General features: G+C 47.9%; 1 protein-coding gene across 2 annotated transcripts in view; it reads left to right on the top strand.

Annotated features, from left to right (window-relative positions):
* OSBPL3 (oxysterol binding protein like 3) overlaps positions 2,809 to 19,346 on the top strand; it is a 192,946-nt gene continuing 176,408 nt past the window's right edge. The window contains exon 1 of one of the 2 annotated variants that reach the window (XM_021079019.1): positions 2,809 to 3,117. The gene's annotated coding sequence lies outside the window, so the exon portion shown is untranslated. The remainder of the gene's footprint in view (positions 3,118 to 19,346) is intronic. The other variant, XM_021079020.1, reaches the window with a different exon arrangement.

Below are 19,346 nucleotides of genomic sequence, written 5' to 3' on the forward strand. Positions count from 1 at the left end.
CTCTGTGCTAGGCTAATGGTACTCAGGCAGGAGCAATTTTGGCAATGTCTGGAAACTTTTTGGTCATGGGTAGGAAAAGGTGTTCCTTGAACTTAGTGGGTAGAGGCTAGAGATGCTTCGAGCCACACAGGACAACCTCCCCAACAACAAAGAAGTATCCGGCCCCCAAATGTCAGTAGTGCTGGGACTGAGAACTTTGAGTCAGGCTATGTAAAAGTCACTTCCGGATTGAGGATGAAACTCTTCCCATAGCTGAGTGGGTACAATTACTGTCTCCCCTTTGCAGAAATAGAACGGTGTCTCAGAATCAGGAAGTGGACACCAAAAGACCGGAACACAGGTAGTCTAATTCTAGAGGCGGTCGGAGTGGCCACTCCATTAAACTACTTTAGCATCACTTTCCTTTAATATCAAAACATGTCAACTCTTTTAACACCTGCTCACCTAATACGAATTTCAAAAGCGCACCACAGTTAGCCAGGTGTGAATAATTCCCACTGTGGTGTGTGTCTCCAAAGATAAAAAGTATTTGGTCAACAGTTCAAAGAGTGTCTTTAGAAGCTCTTACTATAGAACCATTGATCTCACTGGAGTAGACATTCAGATCCTTGCTTTAAAATAAAACTCGGAAGAGAAAGCTAATTTTAGGACATAACAAGCTCTTTCAAGAATAATTAGCTCTGCATGGTATTCAACGTTAATTTTTTTTCCTTTTGGTTTTCGGAGCTGATGAGCCTGGAAGCTTGTTTAGGAGAAGAAGAGGAAATGAAACTATGCAAAGACACAGTATGATTCCTCTTTTTCTTGGAAGCAAAGCACACTATGAATATGAATAATTCTCCTCCTGTCCAATTAATTGCCTCAAGTACCAATAGAAAAAAAAATAGACACTTTATCTGGAAGAAATTGAAGAAAAAGCCAAGAACGGAATGATAGTTTCAACAATAAAGCTCTTTGCAAATAACTTCCTTTTGGATTTAAGGCTCTTCTCATGCGCGCGCGCACACACACACACACAAAACAATGCTAATGAAGTAGGGTGAGGGTGGGAGGTGGAGAGAGGAAAAGAAAAAATAAAAGAGCTTGAAAGCAGGAGGACGGAGGAAAGATTGAGCTTCTCTCAGAGAGGAACTGCAGCAAAGTGGAAGAGGGCTGGGAAAACAATGCATCGTCCAGGCGCCTGCCGGTCATGTTCATCGCCCCCCCCACCCCGCCCCGGCGTTGGTCAGGTGCCGGCGGAAGATTTAAAAACCTTCAAGCCATTGGATTTTACATCTTCTCCGAGTGCCAGCGCGGGCAGCACAACGGTGGGTTCGTTCCGCAGCTTGTCGGGATCCTCCCGCCCTCGCTCGCTGCCTGCCAGATCCAAAACAGACAGTCCCAGACATCCTGCGACGGGGATGGTTCCAGAATGCGGAGAACCGAGAGCAATGAATGAAATGTGGATAGTGTGGCTCCTGCAAGAGCGTCAGAAACCTTATTTGGGATCAGTCGGGAGACTGGAAATGCGTCGAGTGCCGTAGGGGGTGGGTAGCGCTGGGATTTCACCTTCTGGAGTCCCTACTCTGTGCCAGGCACCGCGCCTAGCGAGCCACACTCATTGTGCAAGGGAGGTTAGATGGCTCTTCAGGGGAGGCTACATACCTTGCTTTTGCCATTCCCCCTGCCTGGAACGCTCTTTCCGAGACGGGTGTGGCAGATCTTTTCCCTGGTTCAGAAATCTGTGTAAAAGCCACACCCGCTGAAAGGCCCTCGGGGTATTGCACAGCTCTCTGTCACATCTGTCACCACTTTTGAAAGCTCTGTTTAGCAATTACCTCAATGCTCACAGATCTTCGGCCTTTCTCGATTGTTTATATTTGCAGGTGTTCTTCTTTGTTCACGGTCTGTCTCCCTACTAAAGCGAAAGCAGGAGAGCAGAAGCCTGTGGTGCCATTATGCACAGCTTCGAGCTCACAGCTGTTCCGGGAGCACACAGTAGGCGCTCAGTAAATGTTAATTCCCTTTCCATCCCGCCCCCTGCGGCATCCGACACACTGAGCCCAAACTGAGCCCAGGTGATCAACTGCTTTCGTTCCCGCTAGGATCAAAGGGGGCAGAGGAAGGAGCGGGCAGTCAAGTCAGGTGGGCTTTCTCGTCTACCAAGGAACTCCTGCATTTTAATTCTAACTGTGATGCTTTCTCTCTCTTCTAACTGGCGACTGAACTGCATAGAATAACCAACCACATTCCCCTCGGGGCTTCTCCTGGGACCCTGCACCATCTGCACCACTGCCTCTGGATGCTGGAGTCACAGTCTCCCGCCCGGGTCCCAAGCGGATTCTGCTCTCCGTCATCCCATGTTTTTTCCATTCTCCATCCCTTTGCCTCGGTCCGAGTTCCTCAGGAGGTGGCGTCCTCTTTGCCTGTTTGACCAACGTGTCCCCAGAAACCTTGTCCTTAAACCAGCCCCTCCCGTGCCGTCCTCGCTTCTTCCTCCCTCCCTGGCCCGGAAACGCCGCTCCACAAACATTTATTGAGCACCAAGGGAGCGCACTGGGCAGGCGGAAACCCCTTCCCCCAGCCCAGCAGCAGCTCTCACCTCCCTCCCGACCTCGCACCTGTGGGGAACTCGGGTTCCCAACTCCTCTGACTGCATCGCGGAATCAGTCCGCTTCTTCCCGTGCATCTCCCCACCTCCTTTCCCGGGGACGACTCCTGATTGGTGAGAGTTTGGGTCACTCTGCCACCCCTCCCACCCTCCCCGTGTTGCCCCGCCCCGGGGCGGGGGCAGGCTCCTCCTCCTCCTCGCCCGCGCTCCTCCTTCCCCCACCTCCCGCTAATTGCCTAGCTGCGCGCGCGGAGAAGTTCTGGGCAAAGTACTGGGAACCCGAGCTGCGATCGCAGCGTCTGCGATTCGAGCGGGACAGGGGGTGGCGGGCGCCAGGCTGCCCGTGCGTGGCGCGGCCGGGCGGCTGGCGGCGAGTCGCGGTCCGCGCCCCTGTCTCCTGAGGCTGTTGCTGTAGCTGCGCGTTGCGGGGGGACCGGAGAAGCCAGGTTTGCCTCCTGCGTGTGTGGGCGAACCCTGGAGTCGGGCACCGGGGAACTAGGCGGCGTCCCCGGGGGCAGAGCGCGCAGGTAAGCACCTGGACGCCCGACCGAATGGTGTCGGGGTGTAGTGGGGGCCGGGCGCTGGTGCGGGCTCGGAAGGACTGTGGTTTGGGGGGCGCCGCGTCTCGGCAGGACTGGAGTCGGCCTCCTGTCGCCCCAGGGAAGAGTCGGTTAGTGGGGGCAGTCCCGAGTTGGGGAGATCGCCCGCGGTGCCGGCCTCCCGGGGATTAGGGCCCCGAAGGCTGCCCACCCTGGAGTGCCGTCCTTAGGAGGGGCGGTGTGACCAGGATTGGTGGCAAGAAGGCACGGAGGCCAGGTCCCGGCGCCGGAGGATGCGGGGCGGAGAGACTGTTCTGGGCAGCCGGGAGGCGCGGCGCCCGGGGCGGGAGGCACAGGAAACCAGCTGAATTGGGCCGAGCGCTAGTAGGCTTCACCACATCCGCGGGATGGGGCTCTCCGGGGGGACCCGGGCGGCGCTGTCCTTTTAGGCTCGGGGCTTGCTCTCCTGCCCGCGCCCGGCCTGCTGCGCTCCCCGGTGCCCCGGTTGGGGGCTGAGAGCACGTTCCTCCTTCCCAGCACTCTGGGAAGCTCTTGCAGCTTCTGGAGTCCCAGATGGGCATTGTTGTAGATCGTCCGGGTATTTCTGAAGCCAGGGCGCGCGCCTCCCTCTTTTGGTAATGCAACTTGCCAGCCACCTTCTGGACACCTGCATTCCCTCTCTCCGTCTCACAAACTACCAGCCTCCCCCTAGTCAGGACTCTGACCTGATGGAGCTGGGAAGTTGTCGCTTGCGATTTGTCTGGGGACTGTGTCGAGGTGTATCTGCAGCCACCCCCCCCTCCTCCCCGCCCTGTGTTGCACTGATCCTCCGAGTTTGAGTACTGGGATGAGGGCATTTAGAAAGATTTTAAGCTGCAGCCTAGCCTACAAAAGAGAATCATTCACAGATGCATAAAGGTGTCGGTCTAACTTCTGATCTAGCTATACCCTCAAGCATCATACAAGATGAGGTCCCCCTTCTGGCCCAAGGAGGCCACTTCGGCAGGCATGCGCCGAAATGCCCCGAGGCCTAATGACCATCCGCTCCACCAACCTGTTGGCTCACCACCCTGTCTGGTGTTCCCCATACTACTCATTTCTCTCAAATTAGCTCCTGGGCTTTTTACTGTCTGCTTTCCGCCGCTAGAGTAGAAGTTCCAGAAAGCAGAGACCATTCTATCTCGTCCACCACTCCATCCTCAAGGTCAAAGAACAGTGCCTGGCACACAGTAGGTACCAAAGAACGATGTGTAGAATGAATGATGAAAACTTCTTTGTCACATATGAGGAGTGGTGATCTGATAGCTGGTTTTGGTTTTGATGTTTATTTACCTTTTTTTTTTTCTATCAGGAAATCGAACAAATACTAACACTGCTATTAATTGAACACCTGCTAAGAGCTGGATGTATACTAGGAACTTTGTATAGATCATCTCATTAAATGTTACAAGAGTCTGATTAGCTAGGTATTTTTAACCAGATGGGAAATTGAGCCTCCAGCAGGTTAATCAATTTTCCCAAGATTATCCTGGCAGAAGAAAATTCCAGCTCATTTTCTCTCTCTTGTGCTGGGCTGCTTCCAAGAAACTGAAATGTGCTTTCCACCACTATAGCCAAGACATTTGGCTTTGCTGAAAACAAAAGCTATTGCGTAGCCAAAAGATTAGTTGTTTTATCATTATTGTGATTTAGTTTCAATCATAGCTAATGATTATGCTGTTAAACTAGATACTGCCAGGCTGCCATGGTCTAGATTTTTTCATCTTCACTGTGATGTTGGCAGTGCTGTGAGGTTATCTCCATGGTGCAGAAGAAGAAACTGCAACCTGGGTTCATGAAGTTGTCCAGGGTCTAGCTCAGATTGCTGAGCTAGGTTTCTATTAATATATATATATTTTTTTCACTTTAAATCTTGAGCTTCTTTCACTATCGTGAAATGTCTTCTGCTCCCACTAATTAGATGTTCCCTCACTCTGGGAGTGCTCAGTGATACAATATATTAAAACCATCTGAGATCGGGCTACAGACTCTCCACTGCCAAAATCAAGTGGCTGGTTGTCGTCCCATTTTCTGAATTGTTGAGATTTTTATTGCCATCGATTTTTTGTGGTTGAGTTTATGGTTTGTGGGCCTGGTTGGTGTAGAAGGAAAGGAAATTCTCCCTTTCACTCTATTTAAATTTGCTTTCACATAAATCTAAAGAGACATGTGATGAGTTTTACCCACTATGGTCAATGAACTCTGAACACCGTAATATGATCTGCCTCTTAAGGAAAGCAGTGAAAGACCTGTGTAGAATGGAGACGTAGAAACCACTGCTAGTTCCAGAAGCTTCTGCAACAGCCTTTTAGCTACACTGCAACTCTGTTTTCTTGTAGAGAAACTGAGGGCAACGAGAAGTTAGCTAAGTGTGTCATGGTACCACCTGAGAGCTAACGGCACACTAGAGGGTGGGAAGGAATCATTCCCCTTTTATCTTCTACCTTATCCCAGTTTAAAGGCTAGTATCACATTTTTCCTTTGCATGAAGACCTGGGTAACCCATCATTTCATTTATCCTGTGTGTCTATATTTTCTCTCCTTTTTTTAAAAAATGGCTGTTCTCATGGCATGTGGAAGGTCCTGGACCAGGGATTGAATCCGAGCCGCAGCTGTGACCTCTGCTGCAGCTGTGGAAAAGCCGGATCTTCTAACCCATGGTGCTGGGCCGGGGATGGAACCTGCAGCTCTGCAGCAACCCGAGCCACTGCAGTCAGATTCTTAACCCACTGTGCCACAGTGGTAACTCCAGCACCATATTTTCTTAGTTGTTAATTCCACTGCAGGAGCACTCTAGGGAGGGCTGGAGGAGGACTGGAGAACGCCCACAGAAATGATGGCACCATGGGCCACCAGGGAACATGGAGGCTAAATTGAAGGAGGCTTCATACTTAAGGCTTGTTTATAGTTCGCTGCAAATGCCTTTCCTGCCTGCATCTTGTTCGTCAGCCTTTTAACCCCCTGGAAACATTCTTCCTGACGTCCCAGTCACTGCTGTTCAGCCCACGTTTCTGCTCAGCAGCTCTTGTCTCTCTCCTCCTCAGTGTCTTTCACATCCATCCCTTGCCGTTGGCCCTGCAGCGTCTTAGCTCAGGCAGGGTCTTGGGACTCTGCAGTCTGTCCTGACGTTGCGTACAGGCAAATTTGCCTCCCAGTCCTGCCTGCATATTGTAGTCCGGGAAATTCTTTAGGTCCTGTCATTATATTGCTAAAAATTCTTGCGTGGCATATAGAGTTAATAATAAATATAATATGAATAACAGCAGAGTAGCTGCAGACCTTCTTGTGCCAGGTACTGTCATGAGTCCTGTACATGAATTAAATCGTGTTTAATCTTCAGCAACACCAGAGCAGGCACTGCTTACTATACGCCTCATCGCCAGATGAGCCCAGGAAAAGTTAGGTCTGCAACTACAACTAATACAAGGTGGAGCTGGGACTCAATCCCCAGGTGCTTTTTCTCTTCATCTAAGGTAGATTCCTCAGCCTAAGTCAGGATCCCATAGCCTGGGCTCAGGACCTGCCTTCACCATGATTCCCCAGTGCTGTGCGCTGGCCGACTGAGCTGTATTTAGCAGCAGGCCATTTTGCCTTTGCCTAGATGCTCCTTTTGCCTAGAAAGCTCCTGCATCGTCTCTCCCTGTGAAACCTCAAGTCTTTGAGGCTGAATTCAAACACGTTCTGCCCGTGCCCACAAGTCCCCAGTTCAGTTTCTGCCTGCTGATGGTGTTGCTTTCTCTCTTCCCTTCCACGGTGCTTCTTTCGTGCGCCTCCACCCCGGTGCCTCCTGGCCTAGTTATTTATTTAAAGGTATTGTCTCCCTTGCTAGATTGTAAAATGCTTTGAAGGCAGGATTAGTATCCATTCCTCCTGTTTCTATCCCTCCTGTCCCTAAGCCTGGTATCCTATCTAGTAGGTGCACAGAGAGAAATAAAGAGAATAGAAATAGTTATATTTGGCTATATTCTGTGAGTATATTCTATGGAAAAAGTAATTGGAATGTAGCGTTTTGTTTCCTCCTTTTTGATCCGCAGTCGGGTAATACCTTCAGCAGTATATGCTGAAGTAATAGAAATCCTAGTTATTTACACAGTTCCTGTTGTGGCTCAGCGGTTAGCAAACCCGACTTGTATCCATGAGGATGGGGGTTCGATCCCTGGCCTCGCTCAGTGGGTTAGGGATCCTGAGTTGCTGTGGCTGTGGTGTAGGCCGGTGACGACAGCTCTGATTGGACCCCTAGCCTGGAAACCTCCATATGCCTTGGGTGCAGGCCTAAAAAGACAAAAAGACTAAAAAAGAAAAAAAAAGAAATCCTAATTATTTAAAATCATGAGGGGCACCTGTTCTGGTTGTTTTCACCTTGCAGACATTGCAAGGAGACCTCAAACCCATAAACAAAACAAACATTGTTTGTAGGGTAAGCATCTTACATCTTATATACACTATTTTTCAACATATGGTGATGTTATTAATGTATTAATATTGTTATGGAATTTAAAAATTTTGCCAGTGTTTTACTGGTCAATGAATATTTTACATTTTAACCCTGATTTACTAGATCTTCTGTGAATCATCTCCCTCTCATAGCTCACCACTTGGCTGTGTGTTCCTGTCACATGGAACTAAATTCGGCTTTCTGCCTGTGTCCCCAGGGCCAGACATCATGTGTCTCCCAGTTTTGCATAATCTTCTGTCTTCTTTATAATGTCTTCCTCCTCACTCACGTTCACCTGGCTAGTTCCCGCCCATCCATCACATTTCAGCATCATGTCACTTGTAGAACGCCTTCCTCTGCTGCCTCCAGGTTGAAGTTGGAAAACACACGTGGAGTTCCCTGGTGGCTTGGCTGTTAAGTGTCTGCTGTTGTTACTTACTGTAGCATGGGTCTGATCCCTGGCTTGGAAACTTTCACATGCCATGGGCAAGGCCAAACAGAACAAAACAAAACAAAAACAACCCAGCAAGTTCTGAAAACACACATGGCACTCTGTGCCTACCTGTTTTGGGGGGAGTAGCTACATTGTTTTGTAACCATCCATCCCTTGGCTGAATCTTCCCTGAGACCAATCGCTCTCGTTTGCTTTACATTAGAATTGCTTAGGGATGGTTGGAAATGTTTCCCTACCTTGGCCCCACTTCCAGGGTTTCTCAATCAAGTGGTTTAGGATTAGGAGGGTGGGTCACTGGTTTTTTTTTTTAAAGGAACTTTCTCATTTATATCATAACTGGATAGTATTCCATTGTGTGACTGTAACACACTTGATCCAGTTATTTTTTTGACAGTTTTGTTGAGATATAATCTATATGTCATACAATGCACCCATTCAAAGTATATAATTCAGTGGTTTTTAGTATATTCACGGTTGGGTAAACATCACCAGAATAATTTTAGAACAGTTCATCATCCCCCAAAGAAACCTGCACCTATGAGCACCCCATCCCCACCCATGGGCCAAACCACTAATTGGCTTTATGTCTGTATGGATTTGCCTGTGCTGGACACTTCACAAAAATAGAATCACACAAGCTATGTAGTCTTGTATATGGCTTCTTAGCATGTTATATTCAAGGTTCATCCCTGTGGTAGTATGAATCAGTGCTTCATGTGTGTGTGTGTGTGTGTGTGTGTGTGTGTGGCCTAATAACACCCCATTGTTTGCATGCTTTTTTTTTTTTTGCTGTCTTTTTGCCTTTTCTAGGGCCGCTCCCGTGGCATATGGAGGTTCCCAGGCTAGGGGTGGAATCGGAGCTGTAGCTGCCAGCCTACGCCAGAGACACAGCAACGCGGGATCTGAGCCGCATCTGCGACCTACACCACAGCTCACGGCAACGCCGGATCCTTAACCCACTGAGCAAGGCCAGGGATCGAACCTGAAACCTCATGGTTCCTAGTCAGATTCGTTAACCACTGAGCCACGACGGGAACTCCTAGACCATGCTTTTTAAAAATCTATTTGGCAGCATGATAATGTGGGGAAAAAGAATCCATACATGTATGTGTAACTGGGTCACCATGCTGTACAGTAGAAAATCGACAGAACACTGTAAACCAGCTATAATGAAAAATATATATATATAAAATTAATAAATAAAATTGGTTAAAGAAGAAAAAATCCATTTGCCAGTTGGAACTGTCCCCCTCCCCCGCAAACTTCCCTGAACAATGTTTAGGCAGGAATTAAACCAGAAGTTCCCTTGAAAGTCTTGTTCATTGTTGTGTGTTGGGGCACAAGATAGATGTGTAATGAACAACGTAATGAATAAAGCATTTTACTAAAAGTGTAACCTCTGTTATGCTGGTGCCATCAAAAAACATTGTCATCATTGCAAAGAGCTCCTGTCTGGTGTTGCCGCGAGCTGAGGTATAGGTCGCAGACATGGCTTAGATCTGGCGGGGCTGTGGCTGTTGTGTAGGCTGGCAGCTGCAGCTCCAATTCGACTCCTAGCCTGGAAATTTATATATGCCGCAGGTGCGGTCCTAAAAAAAAAATAATACATACATAAAAAGAGGTCCTCACAGTTGATTGTTTAGATCCCAGTTTGAACAAATCCACGGTTAAAAATTATTAGGAGATGATCAAGGAAATTCGAACACGGATGCAATGGTGCTCGTTCAGGATTTGCATTTAAGCAACCTGTGGGTGGGGCCGGAGTGTAAGAAACAAGGGTGTCGGTGAGTTACCCGAAGCCGGGTGATGAGCTCATGGGGTTTTTAATGGGGTTCTCCATACCTGCTGTCCCCTGGGGCAGCCGTTGGCCACACTTGACTGTGGCGCATTTGAACTGTGGCTGATGCTTACAGAGAGGTGCTGTGAGTGTGAAAGACTGTAATTTTGCATTATTGGTTACCTGCTGAAATGGTAATATTTTGGATGTGTTGTGATACTATATAATTAAAACTAATTTCACTTATACTCTTTGTCATTGGCTACTTAAAAGTTCAAATAGCGTATATGGCTCATGTTACTTTTGAAGGATGCTGCTGTATACTTTTGTATATGTGTAACCTTTTTCATAGCAAATTAAATCGAAGACACCTGAATTTTTTAAAAGTCTGGAGCCAAATATTTTTCATAAAGGATTCCTCTTGTATGAAAAAGTTGGGAAATATTGGGTTTTTTTCAAAGATGATTTTTTTGTAGAAGCTTACAGCATGCAGGCTGTAGCCTTCCACGATGATTCCTAGGCTTGCCTAATCTATGCAAGGATTTGAAAGTTCTCTTGTAGTAAATGGATGGCAGCACAAAGGAGTAGAATTGCTCCTTTAGTTCTTTATCCGATTCTTTGTTTTGAAGTTGATGAAATAGTTTCTTCATCTTAGAGAAATATGGGAAGTGCGGTGGTAATTTCATTGTTCTTAGTCATACTGTTTGTACCCTGAAATTGAATTTTCCTTGGATTTGCTTTGTAATCACTCTGCCTAAATCTGTTTGTTTGGGAGCCAGATTATGATTGTTTCTAGACTCCCCAGGACCCCTGGAAAATGCTTCTGAAATGAGGATAATAATCACTTGTGGCTTAAAGCTGAGCAACAAATTGCTTTCCCATCACACTTCTTTAGATGAGCATTCTGTGGCTGTCCAGGTGTCTGGGCTTACGCACAAAAGAACAGCCGAGGTAATAAACCCAGCTGTCCGAGGGGGCGTAGGCAAATGGCCCCAGAGGATGTCTTTCTCATCTTTGATTTCTGAGTGTGCAGAGAGTGGACCTGAATTGAAAATAGCTTGAATATAAAGCAGACTAGAATTAAACTGCAACGAGCAACTCAACAAATCATCAGAGGATCTTTGTTAATGTAAAATCAAATTATTCTCTTCTTTACACTGTCTGCTTAAAGCATTAAAATCTGTTTGCTCTTGAATGTGTGGGTCAAACACATCTCAATATAGCGATTCGTCACCTGTGTATTAAAAGGCAGTGCTATTAAATTTTCCCATGCTCGGGAGTTCCCGTTGTGACGTAGCGGTAACGAAGCCAACTAGTATCCATGAGGACTTGGGTTCGATCTCTGGCCTTGCTTATTGGGTTAAGAATCCGGCGTTGCTGTGGCTGTGATATAGGTTGAAGACGTGGCTCGGATCCAGCTTTGCTGTGGGGTAGGCTGGCAGCTGCTGCTCAGTTGGACCCATAGCCTGGACTTTCCATATGCTGTAGGTGCAGCCCTGCTAACATAGATTCCCAATGCTTGTGTTTTGTCTTGATATCAAATGCTGTAATACGAGAAATTTAAAGTTGTACTCTAAGTCTTATAAAACAAATATTCCTCCCCAAGTTATTTGTGGTGGGTGTTGATCTGAAAAGTTTAGAAGCAAAAGCTAAATAATATATATATTTTTGATCTCACAAACATTATTAAACTTGAAGTGAATGCCTCTTTAGAATGAAAGCATGCAGTATGATTTTCTTTTAATTAATTTTTTTTTTATCTTTTCTAGGGCCGCACCTGAGGCATATGGAGGTTCCAATGGAGGTTCCAAGGCTAGGGGTCTAATTGGAGCTGGAGCCGCCAGCCTACGCCAGAGCCACAGCACGCCAGATCCGAGCCGCATCTGCCACCTACACCACAGCTCATGGCCAGGCCAGATCCTTAACCCACTGAGCGAGGCCAGGGGTCAAACCTACAACCTCATGGTTCCTAGTCGGATTCGCCAACCACTGCGCCACGACGGGAACTCCGTGCAGTGTGACGTTGGTACACACACTGCGTGAGTGTTCACGGAGTACACACTATGCGCGGGGCACCAGACTGAGAATGGGGCACATGGCGATGAGTCAGACAGATGTGGAACCTCCCTTCAGGGAGCTTAGCATTTAGATTTTAAATGGTCGCAGAGAATTTGTTCATTACAGGGAGGATTGGGGGCTCCAAGGGAATGAGGCTGAATGTTGATGGGGACTCTGGAAAGTTCCACTTTTCTGTGGGTCATGATTCAGGCTGCCGAGGGTCTGAAGGAGGGGGGGGAAGAGACGGTGGCACCGGAAGTCTTCCGAGGAGCGTGGCAGGTGGGAAGGCCTGCCTTTTCTGTGGGTCTCTGCTGCTTGCAGGAGGCCGGGTGGGACTGAGGAGGAAGAGAGGTTTAACGCCTCTCTGGAGGTTTTGAGTTACTGTGTTGGTAGACACAGGTGTGTTTCTCTGCGGCTGGGAATTGAATCCAGAGTTGAGTTTCTTCCACCTTTGTAAGGGAAACTGAATGAGATCCAACAGCCTGTTTTCGGGCCGGGCGGTGGAGGTGGCCTAAAATGACATGCTGGCTCCCATTCCAGGGTAGCTCGGTTGCCTAGCCTCTGACGTGAGGGGGTGAGGGGTCCTTGAAGGTTTCAAAGCGTGTGGGCAACGTTTGGGATGGGCATGTGTGCACACTGAGCTGTGTGGAGCCATCGGCCACTGGGGACCTGCTGTAGGGGACCTAGAACTCTGCCCAGCCTTCTGGGATCATCTATGTGGGAAAAGAGTCTGAGAGAGAACGGGTATGTGTATGTGTATGGCTGGGTCACTTGGTTGTGCAGCAGAAATTCGCACAGCCTTGTCAATGAACGATATCCGTCAAGAAAACGTAAAAAACCAGTGTGGGGAAGACCCACTTGGTTTGTCTCACAGGTTCAGAGCTGCTTCAGGCAGGTGTGTCGGATACAGGGAAATAACTGGGGTGTCGTTTGGAGCTTGTGGGGGTCATGAGCGACCCATCCTCCCTTTGAAGGGGGCGATGTGCTTACAAAGCATGGCAGCCAGTAGCTGGAGCGCTTCCTCTGCGCCAGGTTCAGTGCTCTTCTTACACCCCCCAGTAGATGTTCCAAGAGTCGCTGAGGTGGCTCTCATCATGACAGTCTGCCAATGGCCGGATGGAAGCTGGGGAGCATCACTTGCTCTCCGGTTGTCCAGCATCCATGTACCCGTCCTGATTTTCATCGGAGGGGTCATTTCTTGCCTTTGGATAATCCGCTGGGACCAGAACGAGGAGCCCCATTTTCCTGGGCTGTGGGAGCTGGGCCAGTCAGATGCCTCTTTCTGGAATCTGGGTCCAGTGCCAAGGGTGGTGGAGACTCTGCTGCCAAGGATGTGTCCTGACACGACTGTTCTTGTCTACACGGCATTGCTGTCCTCTGGCTTCAGGTCCCGTGAGGCTGTGCCAGGGCTGCCTCTCCAGCACCTTCCCCCCAACCCTATTTCCTGAAACTAATATTTTCCCAATACATTTTTTGTTGGTTTATTTCAGTGGCCAGAATGTTTTCTGTTGTTCCCACTTAAAGAATCCCAGACTGTCAAAGCCTAGAGGGGCTTAAAAGGATACAGATGAACTTATCTGCAGCAGAAATAGACTCATGGACTGAAAAACTTAGTTACCAAAGGGGGCAGGTGGGGGGGTGGACGGAGGGTTTGGGACTGGCACATGCATACTGAGGAATATGGGCCGATTGGCCAACAGGGAGCTGCGGTACAGCACAGAGAACTCTGCCCAGCCTTCTGTGGTCATCTGTGTGGAGAAAGAATCAGAATGGATATGTGTGTATGTATGAGTGGGTCACTCTGTTGTACAGCAGAAATGATGACAGCCTTGAACAGATAGTTTCCAAAACTGCATACACATGACTCGTAAACATGTGAAGAGCTTAACGTCATTCATGAAAAGAGAAGGCAAATTAAAACTTGGGTGAGATGCTATTTTTCACCTATGAGATTGGCAAATGTCACAAACCGTGGCAACATTCTTGGCAAAGGTTTGAGGAAACAGGTATTCATGGTGGCTGGAAGTGTAAATTGGCCCAAGTTCCTTGGCTGTATCTATTAAAACTGCAAACACATGCACCCTTTGAACCAGCGTAACAATTCTGTAAATTTTATCCTACAGATAAGTAAATGTGCACAGTGATATATGTGCAGAGTTATTTCTTGCAGCATTGTTTGAATAAATAACAGATTGCAATAATCTAATTGTCCATCCATAGGGGACTGGTTAATGAATAATGGAGCAGTTTAAAATGAGGCAGCGCCACATCTACTGGTTGGTAACAATCTCTGAGGTTATTGTTAAGTTAAAAAAAAAAAAAAAAGCTCCAGTTCCCGTCATGGCTCAGTGGCTAACAAACCCGACTAGTAACCAAGATGTTGCAGGTTCAATCCGTGGCCTCGCTCAGTAGGTTAAGGATCTAGCGTTGCCGTGAGCTGCAGCAGACGCAGCTGGAATCCTGTGTTGCTGTGACTGTGGCATAGACCGGCGGCTACAGCTCTTATTGGACCCCTAGCCTGGGACTCTCCATATGCTTTGGGTGTGGCCCTAAAAAGACCGGAAAAAAAAAAAAAAAAAAAAGCCAAGTGTAGAATACATAGGTTTGTGGCATGTATACCACTGTACTAAGGTATGGATGAGATACTTCCATCTGAGTAAGAACATATGCATACTAAAATGTATTTTATATGTGGATGTACATAACCACGTCCACATTTGTGCATATAGACACATGCACATAAGCTCGGGTGATTGAAGCCAGCTTGCACCAGCTTGTGAAAACCAGTTGTGTGTATTTCTCCCCAGCTCCTTGGCCAGTGACTTTAGGGCGGTAGTTTGAAATCTACTCAGTGGTCTCTAAGAACCTATATGGGAAAAGAATCTGAACAAGAATGGCTACATGTATATGTAACCCCATCACTTTGCTGTACACCTGAAACGAACCCAACACTGTAAGGCAACTATATGCCAGTAAAATTAAAAAAAAAAAAGAAATTGGCTAAAATGGAAGTATTTACAGCATGGAAATCAGCCAAGGAAACAAATCAGGGTTTTCATTTTTATTTTTCTAGAGAGCTGGGTGATAAACGTTTACTGCTACCCCTGTGTATCAAGTCTGTGTAAGAAGTTGGTAACATCAGATTCTCCAAGGAAGGGAGAATGGGGGGTAAAAAGACAGGTGTGAGATTTAAATGGCATCTTTGGAACTTTGTTCCAAGTACAAGTAGTACTTACTCCCCAGTAAATACATAGAGCAGACCCCAAACCCTGAGAGTTTCAGGCCTGTGTGACTGTTATTTGGGGTGCCACTGACTACTGTAGAAGAAAATAGCAAAGTGACTAGACTTTAGGGGACAAGGATGCTTTCAGTTTGGAACACGCTGGGCTCGAAGTGTATGGGAGGGAGGGATCAGTGATGCCCAGCAGATAACTCAGAAGAGAGGGCAAAGCTGGGGATCATTCCTGGGGATTGGCAGTTTTGTTGAAATGTGGGCAAGTGAGAAGGTTTCCAAGGGAGACCCAACCTGTATAACGTTTTGGGCAGGTCTCAGGAGAGAAGGGGGGATGCATGTGGTACCTTGGGGACTGCCAGCCAGGGGTAGGTAGGGGAGGGTTAGTCGTCACAAAGGGTAGCACCTTCCAGTGATAACCATCGTGGCTGTCATTTATGGATTGTCTCCAAAAAGGGAGCCACGAGAGTTCCGTCATTGCCCTCATTGCAGGGTTAGGGTTTGATTTGGTTTTACCTGCATGGTCTGTGGAACCTCTAGCTGAAAAGTGAGCAAAGTAGTTGTGGGGGCAGTGTATTCTAGTGTCTGCCCCCAACCAACTTCAAGTCTCGAGAGGACTGTCTCAACCGAGGCCCCCTGTTTCCCATACCTTAAGAGATGCCAAGTATGAAATGGAAATGAAAAACCACATAGAGCAAGACTGCAGTTCCAAAGGGCCACAGGTGCTGGAATTATTAGATGTTACAGGGGAGGTGAAAAGAATCTAACAGAGGAAGCTTTTCATATCACTGTGCAAAGAAAACAAACACGTTGCTTATTGAATACGCAGAGTATAAAATAGCTGTAGGTAGGAGTTCCCATTGAGCCTCAGCGGGAATGAGCCCACCTACTATCCAGGAGGATGTGGGTTCAATCCCTGGCCTCACTCATTGGGTTAGGGATCCAGCATTACTGTGAGCTGTGGTGTAGGTCGCAGATGTGGCGTGGATCCAGTGTTGCTGTGGTGTAGGCTGGCAGCTGCCGTTCCAGTTTGATCCCTAGCCTGGGAACTTTCATATGCCTTGGGTGTGGCCGTAAAAAGTAAAAAAAAAAAGTGAGCCTCTGTTCAGTACCTTTTGAGAGGCCATCGCCTGGTTTAATGCCCACAGCCTGTCTATGGGGGGGGGGGTCTTCTTCCCGTGATCGCCCGTGAGTGGGGGAGGGCCGCTGGGAGGGATGTTAGTAGAGCAGGACCCTGCAGTGTGGACAAGTTTGAAAGGTCAAGGCGGTTCGGGCAGAAGAGGAGCCATGAGCCGCTCAGAGCCGTGTGAAGTAGGAGGGAATGTGGGCTCGTCACTTTGGCTGGTGGTCACATGCAAAATGTTGTTATTACTGGAGCCCTTCCTGTGTGTTCACTGGCGGGGAGGAAGGGCGGTAGGAGACGGGAAAGAGTCCCATCAACTTTGGGACAGATTATGGCAATGGCCTGGGGTGACAGGTTTTCAGAGTGTCCCCCAACAGGGACTGCCAGTGCCACTTCACTCTTCCGTGGGGTTTTGACTCCACCTGCATTTGCCTGCGTGCTGGCCTATGGCATCTTCCTTCCTTTTATCTGTCAGTCAATTATGGGATGGAGGCTGTATTTCCCAGCTGACTGTGGTGGGGGATAAGGAAAGTCAAGGTGAATGAGAGAAGGATTATTTGTTGACATAAATTTTTATGTATAAGATTTATGACGTAAGCTAAGACTGAACATTCCTGTCTCATAAGACACATGCCAATCCTGCCTCGGTTCTTTGGAGAGACGCTGTGTTTGTACCAGCCGTTCTTTCACCTTGCAAATAGACGTGTGCAAACAGTATAAAATTCCACCCTCACGAGGCTTTCAGCTCAGTCTTTCTCTAGCCCAGTGTTGCCTTGTTTGTTGTGTGTGTATCATTCAGGATAATACCAATAATGAGGTGTCAGGAACAGGGTGATGGCTGTGGCCTAAAATGATTCAGAAAACGGGTGGCATGGACTTCTTCATGCCAACCTGCTAGCACATCGCACTCCTGACTTGTAACTCCTGTTTTTCTAGTCCTTGATCCCAGGGCTGGTGGAGCATTCCAACTTGTTATTTTCAGTTCTGCATCATTTGTTCCTTGATTAAAGGCCTAGGAGCCTCTTTAGTTCTCTGGCATCGAAAGGTCTAATTTTCATAGGTACATGTAGGTGGGTGTTTATTTATTTTATTTTTACATCTTTTTACGGCCCCACCTGTGGCATATGCAAATTCCGGGCCCAGGAGTTGAATCAGAGCTGCAGCTGCCGGCCTCCGCCACAGCCAGGGTAACATGGGCTCTGAGCTGCATCTGCCACCTAGGCTGCACGTTGGGTCAGCACTGGATCCTTACCCCACTGAGCAAGGCCAGAGATCAAATCCACATCCTCAGAGACAATGCTGTGTCCTTAACCCATTGTACCACAGTGGGAACTCCTAGACGGGTATTTATATATCTGCAATTAAAAATAATTAAAAGACCCACAGATTAAGACAGCTTTGTCTGCCAAGTGCCAGGAACCAGAGGGACAGGATGTTGGAGTCTGGGTCTCTGTAACATGTGTGGCATGTGGTCCCCGAGGATGCTGTCACTTCCCTTCATTGCTAAGAAGTTCACAGATGAGTTGGGCAAAATAACCACGTCCTTGGGTCTCGCTCTAGCCAGTTAAGTTGTGCTGAGGCTCAGTGCGTCATGGACTTCCCTCTCTCCCTGTGGACAGCACTGGTTTTCCTTCCTTCTCAGAGCAGTGGCGTGAGAATTAGCCACAAGGGCATGAGAACTGGGTGATGCTAGTTGAGCAGGAAGCTGGCTGTGGGAGTGTGGTCCCTGTAAGTGGGACTCAGCCGTTACCTATTGACTTCTCTGCGGTTCTAAACTTAAGCAGCATCAGAATATCTTCAGGGCTTATTAAAACACAGGTTGCTGAGCCCTATCCCAGGGCTTCTGATTTCATGGATCTGTGGTGGGACTCGATTCTGCATCTCTAACAAGTCTTCGCATGATGCCAGTGCTGCTGGTCCAGGGACCCCTTTGAAAACCCAAGTGTTGGTGCAGCGGGCAAAAGACTGAGTCTCCATCAGCCCAGAGTCCACTCTGATTTGGGCAGGAATCAGAGAATTCTGGTTATCGTTAGGTTCTCATTACCGCCCTATTTTTCCTAGCCTTTCCACATGGGTAGGTTATTTTAATACACTTTGCTTCTCACAACAAAACAACCTCATGAGGTGGCAGGACAGGTATTAACCTTGTAAATGACACTGACGTCCTCGGGGAAGGTGAGTGACTTCGCCAGGGGGCAAATAGCAGAGCCAAGCCTTGCGTCTAGATTTTCTTGGCGTAGCTTTAGTGTTCCTTCTCCGTGGTCAGTGAAGGCTTAGAGATCACCTGCTCTTATAGCCCTCAAGGTTTGTTTTATTCACCCCCCAACACAGAAACAGCTTTGCATTTTAGAACAGTTTTAGATTTATAGCAACGCTGTAAATACGGTGCAGGGAGATCCGAGATGCCTCACACCCGGTTTCCCCTGTTCCTACTAATCCCTTAGATTAGTAAGGTGCATGGGGCACAGTTAGTGAACCAATACTCATACACAATGAGGATCTGAATCTATACTTTATCCAGCTTTGCTTCATTTTTCCAGAACGTCCCTTTTCTCTTCCAGGAGCCCGTACAGGTTTCCACAGTATGTTTAGTCATCGTGTCTCGTTCAGCTCCTCTTGGCTGGCACAGCATCTTAGCTGGCACAGCATCTTGGCTGGCACAGCCTCTTGGCCTTTCCTTGGTTTTGATGACCTTGACAGTTTCGGGGAGTACTGGCCAAGTATTTTGTAGAATGTCCTTCGACTGGGGTTTGTCTGATGCTTTCCTCACGGTTAGACTTGGGTTACGGGTTTGGGGGGGCGGGGGGGGGAGGACCGCAGAGGTAAAGTGCCCTTTATCACATCGTATCGAGGGTGCATGGCGGCAACGTGTTTTATCACGGTTCACATTGACCTTGACTGCATGGCTGAGGTGGTATTTGTCAGCTTTCCCTACCACAAAGTTACTCTTCCCACAGCCCACACCGAAGGAGGGGGGAGTTGCCTTTCACCTTCTCCATAGCCTGGTGTTATTCTGCATGGCGGGGTTGTCTGTCTCTTCTCGTTTATTTATGCATTCAGTTAATCAGTATTTATATCAGTATGGATTCACAGGTATTT

The sequence above is a fragment of the Sus scrofa genome, chromosome 18 (assembly GCF_000003025.6).
Source record: "Sus scrofa isolate TJ Tabasco breed Duroc chromosome 18, Sscrofa11.1, whole genome shotgun sequence".
Classification (NCBI taxonomy): Eukaryota; Metazoa; Chordata; class Mammalia; order Artiodactyla; family Suidae; genus Sus; species Sus scrofa.